Genomic DNA, 7694 nt, shown 5'->3' with positions numbered 1-7694 from the left:
GGTGAAGCTTGGGGGGCTCAACAAGGGTGAGCCACATTTTAACTTACCTGTTGGAAACGGCTAAGGCACTTCCCCCAAACCTGAATAGGATTATTGTTAGCTGCCAGACAGCTCAGGGCATTTTATTTATTTATTTATCTTATTTTATTTTTTAATATATTTTATTGACTTTTTACAGAGAGGAAGGGAGAGGGATAGAGAGTTAGAAACATCGATGAGAGAGAAACATCGATCGGCTGCCTCTTGCACACCCGCCACTGGGGATGTGCCTGCAACCAAGGTACATGCCCTTGACCTGAATCGAACCCGGGACTCTTCAGTCCGCAGGCCAACGCTCTATCCATGAGCCAAACCGGTTTTGGCCAGCTCAGGGCATTTTATTGCCTCCTGTTGGCCAAACACCTGAACAGCTGTAGGCTATTCCCCAAACTGACAATACCCTTTGATACCTTATCCTTTGAAGTGTATATTTCCACCTTGCCTTAGGATAAATCGTGTGAATAAAAGCAGGGTCCTGGACAAGGAGGAGAGTCTTCAGTTCCCTTTAGCTGAAGCTCCTCTGACCCCCAATGCTTTTCAAAAGTATCTTTGGCCCTTGGACTCCTTCTTAATCATATACGCGCAGCCCCTTTCTCCAGAATGCTGAGCCCTTTGTAAGGCTGAGAAAAGAACCCCGGCATCCAGAGACAGTGTAGACTACGCCCCCAAGTTGTTCCACTGAGGGGCGACGAAGTGGAGTGTTTGTCCCCCAGCGGCCACTGTCCCTGGGTGAGGCTGCTGAGGGCATCACCCTGGCATTTCCAGCCTGCCTGGGAATGGGAATGTCACAGGATGCGGGCAGGGCCGTGACAGCATCCACAGAGCCATCCATGGCTGTCTCTGGAATCGCTCACCTCTGAAATGTGTGTTCCACCCCCGGAACCACTTCCCGCACCCTTGTGCAAGCTCCCCACACTGGTCTTCCTTCCCGGCTGCAGGGGCTGCCTGGTGCCTCCCTCTCCCACAAAGGTCTGTGTGGTGGAAAGGGGTGAGGCAGAGGACAGGAGCAGGGAGGCTGCCATCCTGGGGGGTTCTGGTTGGGCCCCAAGGAGCCACATCTCTCCATTCACTAGAGCCCTGGGGACTTGGGGAGCTTCCCAGGAGTGTGGTCCTGGAGGCAGAGGCCAGAAGGAGGGAGCACCCTTCTCCCCTTTATAACAACTTTGCAAGGAAAGAATTACCAGCTCTGTTTCACTGTTTGGAAACCAGGGCTCAGAGAGAATTGCTTTTACTAGCTCATTCATCACCAGGTATTTATTGAGCACCTACTAAGTGCCAGGCCGATGCTCGCTACTTGTGCACATCATCCCACTTAACCCTCACAGCTCTGTCAGGGGTGTTCGTGTCCCCCAACATTTCCAAATACCCCCTGGAGGTAGTACCACCCTGGCTGAGACTCCTGGCTGATTACTGTCTGTCTCCCCACAGCACGTGATCAGCCAAAGAGCAAAAGTCTGTATTTTATCATTGCTGTATTTCAGCCCTGGCCAGACTAAGTGCTCAGTAAATATCTGCTGAGAGGTGGAATACTAGTAAAAGTATCCCTAGCCCTAGCTGGTTTGGCTCAGTGGATAGAGCGTCGGCCTGTGGACTGAAGGGTCCCAGGTTCGATTCCGGTCAAGGGCACATGCCTGGGTTGCAGGCTCGATCCCCATAGGGGGCATGCAGGAAGCAGCCAATCAATGATTCTCCCTCATCATTGATGTTTCTATCTCTCCCTTCCTCTCTGAAATCAATAAAAAAATTAAAATAAATTTAAAAAGTATTCCTCGTTTACAAGTGAGGAAACTGAAGTTCAGAGAGATGAATGATTCGCCCAAGCCCCACAGCTGCCTAGCGGCAGAGCTGAAACTTGTTTACATCTGACCACTCGAAAGCCCCTGTTCTTACCATGACACTGGCTCTCCCCACATGGAGGCCCTTCAGCTCGATGCAGACTCGGGGGAGAGGGCTGCCGATGCCTGGAATGGCAGACCTGGGGCCGAGACCCCTGTAGCCTGGTCCCTCCTGCCTCCGACTTGCCCCTCAGGCCACTGGCAATTGTGGCCAGGAAAGCGGCACCTCATACCCCATCAAGAAGGGGGGCAGCCAAGCTTCAAAAAGTCCAGACACAGAAACTGCCGTGCTCAGCTTCTGGGGCCTCCTGGCTGCACGCAGGCTCACGTGGGGGCTCAGAGTGAGAGGGGCTCATTGTGGAGGAGAGGCCGAGAAGCCCGAGGAGGGTGGGCCAGGGCCTGGGACCATCACAGTGAGGGCATTTCAGAGAGCAAATCCGACCCCCTTCTCACTACCGATTCTCAGGGACCGGAGATGGCCGGACGGACACAGGGCCCCACCTCCGCCGCGTGTCCGCAAGGGGCAGGCAGAGTGCTGCTCTCTCACATCCGTGCGCCCAGATGGTGGGCGCCTCCGCAGTCAGGGTCCCCGAGAGCCAGCGGAAGCCTGCACAGAGGTGTTCTGAAATGCTGCCGAGCACCCGAGTGAAGGGGCTATCCAGTCCTCAGAATAAGCTGGGGAGGTAGGAACTATTACGATATTGAGGGAACAGGCTCAGAAAGGAGGGATCGACAACAGCAGCAAATGCTGCCAACAAGTGATCTCTGGGCGCCAGATGGCCGTGGGTGGAGGAGTGAAGGGGCTGAGAAAGTGGCAGGCAGCTCTTCAAGGGGGAGGGCTGAACACATGAGACAGACAGACACAGAGACAGACTGAGAGCGTGCCTTCTGCTCTGGAATAACACGGAAGCAGGGCGAGCATTGCTGTGCTCTGTTAACACGGGGAACCTTGGACAGGCTTCCGGGCTGGTTGGAAGGAGCCGGCGGAGACATGCTGGGGAGGCCCGGGGGCCCTTTATCTGGAGGCTCAGGGGCAGCTCCCTGAAGGTGGCCATTGAGCTGGGCACGAAGGTTCACTTGTGGTGAGCCCCCTGCTGCGCTTAGAGGGGTCGGAGGAAGAAAATCAACACACACGGAGACCCCGCGGTGGGCCAGCCACAGCACCAGGCACTTCGCGCCCACACGCCCCTCGAGTCCTCGAAGCAGTAGCTAATCCACGGCTGGTGTCTTCCACCAGGCCATTCGTCCACGCGGCTTCAGCACTCACTGCCCAGACGCTGCTCTGGATGGGCGGGAGGGGGCGTGGACGCGCCCCCGGGGCCCTGCCTCACGCAAGAACCTCGTGAGCATCCGCTTCTCTGCCTACCAAGTGGGGAAGCTGCTGCTCTCTGCGGGTTGTGAGAACTGAGTGCGCTAGCTTAGCGGACACTGTTCATGTGCCACCTGTCCCCCTGCTCACCTGGCTCTGGCAGAACCTGCAGGACGTTCCTACGTGCACCCGGCTTCCTGTGACTCTGTCCGTGGGCTTCGCTGGCTGCCAGGCACTGAGCCGCTGCTGGGAGGCCCCCCGGACGCGGCAGCTGGTGCGCTGGAGCGAGCCTCGGCCCCGGAGGGATGGACGTTGGCGGATAAATGCGCCTTGGCGGGAGGGTCTGAGGGGCGCTCTCGGGACCCCAGCAGTGAGCTCTGGCTGCCCTGGGTCTCCTGCCCATCAGCACATCCTTCGTTGGCTTCCCGCCCCCACGCTTACCGCTTCCCTGAATCACCTCCCACATGAACTTCGGTGCTCAGCGTCAGCTGTGGGGCAAACCCAGCCTGGCACAGAGGACGAGAGCCTGGCACCCAGAGGGCATTCAGCGACTTGTTCTCCTCCCAGCTCACTTTCATTTCTGCAGAACCGGACTTGGTGGAGAGCAGTCAGCATCATCCAGGAGCCAGTTCGGGCCGGTGGCCTGGCGGAGGTGCAGGAGCGGGAGGGGGAGCCCTCGGGCGCTGACGCAGGCCCAGCCGCCTGGAGGCCGGGTTAATCTCCACACAGCGCTGCAGTTGTGAAGTTACTGTCTTGTGTCCCAGGTTCTGCATCCATTTTCCATCCCAACGTCCCAAATCGTGTGCTCCAACTATGGGTTCTGCGTTCAACATATTAGGCTTCAAGCCCAAGTCCTCTGGCCCTTGTTGCAAACATCACCCGCCTCCTCTCCGCCCTGCAGGTTCCCTGTGTCAGCTCTGCCTCCGGGCTGAGGAGCTGATGCAGGCTCACCTGCCCTCCAAGCTGGCCCGTGTGGCCTGCCCTCTGGCCCAGTGTGCGTGCCCACCTGGCTCAGGGAGTGCCAAGATCTGGGACCTGATCAAGGCTGTCACCCTGCCACCGCCTGCCCCTGCTACAAACTCGTGTGCTCTTCCCGCATCGGGAGCAAGGGGCCCGGCAATGTGATGGCGCCCAGCCAAGCCTCTGAGAGCCGCACGCAGACATCTTGGCCACCTCCCACGACGTGAGCCCCTCACTCTTCTGCAAGGCGCTGATGCACGCCATCTATTCGGAGAGAACTCTGTGGGATGAGGGGTCTGGGGCCCGCGTGGGGCCCCATGCTAGAGCCTGGCCCCCAAAACTCAGCCCCAAGCCCATCCGTCGGTGACCTGTCAGAGCAGGGCCACCCGGGCGGGCCAGCAGCACCTCATGGCCAGTGAAAAGAAAACGAGGACGAGCATCCACACCGGCCTCCTCGGGAAGCCGGACCACACACCGCTGATGCCTTTGCCTCTGGCTGGAACCATGTCAGCCTCGCACGGCTCCCAGCTGGCTGTGCAGATCAGACGCTCGGAGGGGCAGCTATCTATGTCTTTGATTAATAAAAAATGGGAGATAAATTAATAATGACTTAATACATGCAATTTGGGATCAAAATCTTCCAAAGCGTGGGGAAAATAACAAAGAGGGGAGTTCCTGAGAGGGAAAAGCCAGAGGCCGGCCCTGCGCCGGGCACTGCTGAGAAGGGCCAGCAGGGAGAGGCCAGCAGGGCACTGAGTGCTCACACCCACTGTGTGCCAGGCGCTGTGCGTGGGCATCGCACAGGCTCCCTTCACCCTCACACACCCCTGGGAGTGTGCTACCACCCCCACTGTGTAGAGGAGTCAACCGAGGCTCAGGGAGGCCAAGTCACTCGCTTTGAATCAGTAAGAGATCTGAACCTAGGTTAGCCTCACATACAAAGGAACAACATTTCTTTAAAAGAAGGAAAAAGGCCCTAGCAGTTTTGCTCAGTGGATAGAGCATCGGCCTGCGGACCAAAGGGTCCCGGTTTCTATTCTGGTCAAGGGCATGTCCCTTTGTTGCAGGCTCCTCCCCGGCCCACGGGGCGTGTGCAGGAGGCAACCAATCGATGTGTTTCTCTCACATCAATATTTCTCTCTATCTTTCCCTCTCTCTTCCACTCTCTCTAAAAATCAATGGAAAAATACTCTCGGTGGGGATTGAAAATAAATCAACAAACAAACAAATAAAAAGAAGGAAAAAAGAACCCCACCTGTGGTGTCTGGAAAGTCACTCTGGTTTGAGTTTCCGAGGAAAAGAAGGGGGACAAGCAGAAAGAAGGAACAGCATGGAAGCTGCGAGCGCTGGACATTATACCATTGCTGCTGTATCTGCCCGTCTCCCCACCAGCACATGATCAGCCAAAGAGCAGACATCTGTATTTTATCATTGCTGTGTTTCGGCCCATGGTGCAGACTAAGAGCTCAGTAAATATCTGCTGAGAGGCCGGCACACAGTAGGTGCTCACAGAGAGACTGAAAAGTTTGGAGGCATATAGGTACATAGCAAATCCTGAGGTGGGGGAGAGGGAATGAATGTTTTGTTGTTTTGTTTGTTTTTTAAATATATTCTTATTGATTTCAGAGAGAAGAGAGAGGGAGAGAGAGAAATATCAATGATGAGAGAGAATCATTGATCGGCTGCCTCCCGTGCACCCCACACTGAGTATGGAGCCTGTAATCCGGGTATGTGCCCTCACTGGGAATCAAATCTTGACCTCCTGGTTCACAGGTCGACTCTCAACCACTGAGCACACCGGCTGGGCGGAATGAGTATTTTTAAGCCTCTAGTTTCGGAAGCACTTTGAGCAGGTGTTTTTAATCTTTTTATTTTATTTTATATATTTTTATTGATTTCAGAGAGGAAGGGAGGAGAGATAGAAACATCAATGATGAGAATCATTGATCAGCTGCCTCCTGCACACCCCCTACTGGGGATTGAGCTTAAACCCAGGCATGTGCCCTTGGCAGGAATTGAACCTGGGACCCTTCAGTCCGCAAGTCGACGCTTTATCCACTGAGCCAAACCAGCCAGGGCTTAATCTTATTTTTAAAAATCTTTGATTATGGAACTATTTCAAACAGAAAAAAGGTAGAACGTAATAAAGCAGAATCAGTGAACCCATCACCCAGCTTCACCAGAGGCTCATATCTGGTCCTACTCACTTCAACTATTCTTATAACACAGTGACACAGGTAAGAGCCCTCCACGCCACCCCCCTCCCCCAGCCCCCTTCCCTGTCCCCAGAGGCACCACTCTCCTTGAAGTTGGTGGGTCTCCTCCCTGAGCATTTGGCGCCATTTTGTGTTTTTAAATTTCCTGAATATGGTTATCTCACTGTGCCTCTCCTTTCCCCTCAGTCATTACGTTTCAGGATCTAGTCTGTGCTGGCACACGCAGGCCTGGTTCCTCACCTTACTGCTGTGTGGTATTCCGGTGCAGGCCTCTGTGGAACCGTTCAGCTCATTTCTGCCTTCTCTTACTGGTGCACAGACAGGTACTTTTTATTCTTTGCTATTTCAAACAGGGTGGCCATGACCATCTTTACACACATCTCCCGGTGCACTCGTGTCACATGTGATCATTATAACAATGACAGCATGCTGAACTGCGTGCACCCCCACATGTCCTTGGAGAATGGCCTTACTGTCTCATAAGCTTAGTTTTCTCATCAGTAAAATGGGGTATTAAAATGCATTTTGGCAACAATTACATGCTTCAGTGTAGCTGTAAACGCATTTTGCAACCTGTAAAGTACTCCGTGAGTATTAGCTGTTTATTATCGAGGTGGTAGACATGCAGGATGTACGGAGCACCCCCCACACTGGGGTCTCGCCAAACAGGCCTTGGAGGGGCCGTTGGTGTGCTCGCAGGCAAACGAGACAGTCTGAGAGGTGCCACACGGAACACGTGAGCCTGCCCACTCCTCCGGCCTGGAGGGCAGAGGAGGAGAGGCTTCGAGAGGGAGTGACACTGAGCTGAGCCCTCAGAAAACAAGGCGGCCAAGGCGCGTGGCGACAGGACGGCAGGGTGGCCCGGGCAGGGGAGCAGCCAATGGGAAGGGAATGACTGATGCAAGAGAACAAGCTGGAACACACGAGCTGGGGGTCGGGGGGCCAGGGGTCAGTATAAAGGAAGTCTGCAAAGGTGAACAGCTGAGAGGCCGTATCCCGAGGGTGGCAGGGAGCCACCGGGGGATCTTACGCACGGGAGTGACAGGCTCAGATGTGTGTGAGGAACAGGGGTCTGAAGGAGCGCTGGAGGGCTGTGCCCACAGTCAACAACAACGCACTGTCCACTTGAAAACGTGTTACGAGGGCCGATCTCACGTTAAGTGTCCTCACCACAGTGAAAAGGAATGGTCTGGCTGCAGTGTGAGAGGGGCGTGGGGAGAGGCTGGAGGCCGGGAGACCCGTGAGGTCGCTCGAGCGGTGGGTGCAGCACGACATGGTGAAGGCTGGGCTGAGGCCGCTGTCACTGTGCTGCCGCCACCCAGATGGTGGCGGGGC

The sequence above is a fragment of the Eptesicus fuscus genome, chromosome 9 (assembly GCF_027574615.1).
Source record: "Eptesicus fuscus isolate TK198812 chromosome 9, DD_ASM_mEF_20220401, whole genome shotgun sequence".
NCBI lineage: Eukaryota > Metazoa > Chordata > Mammalia > Chiroptera > Vespertilionidae > Eptesicus > Eptesicus fuscus.
The sequence above is the reverse complement of the archived record's forward strand: the minus strand, read 5'-3'. Positions refer to the sequence as shown.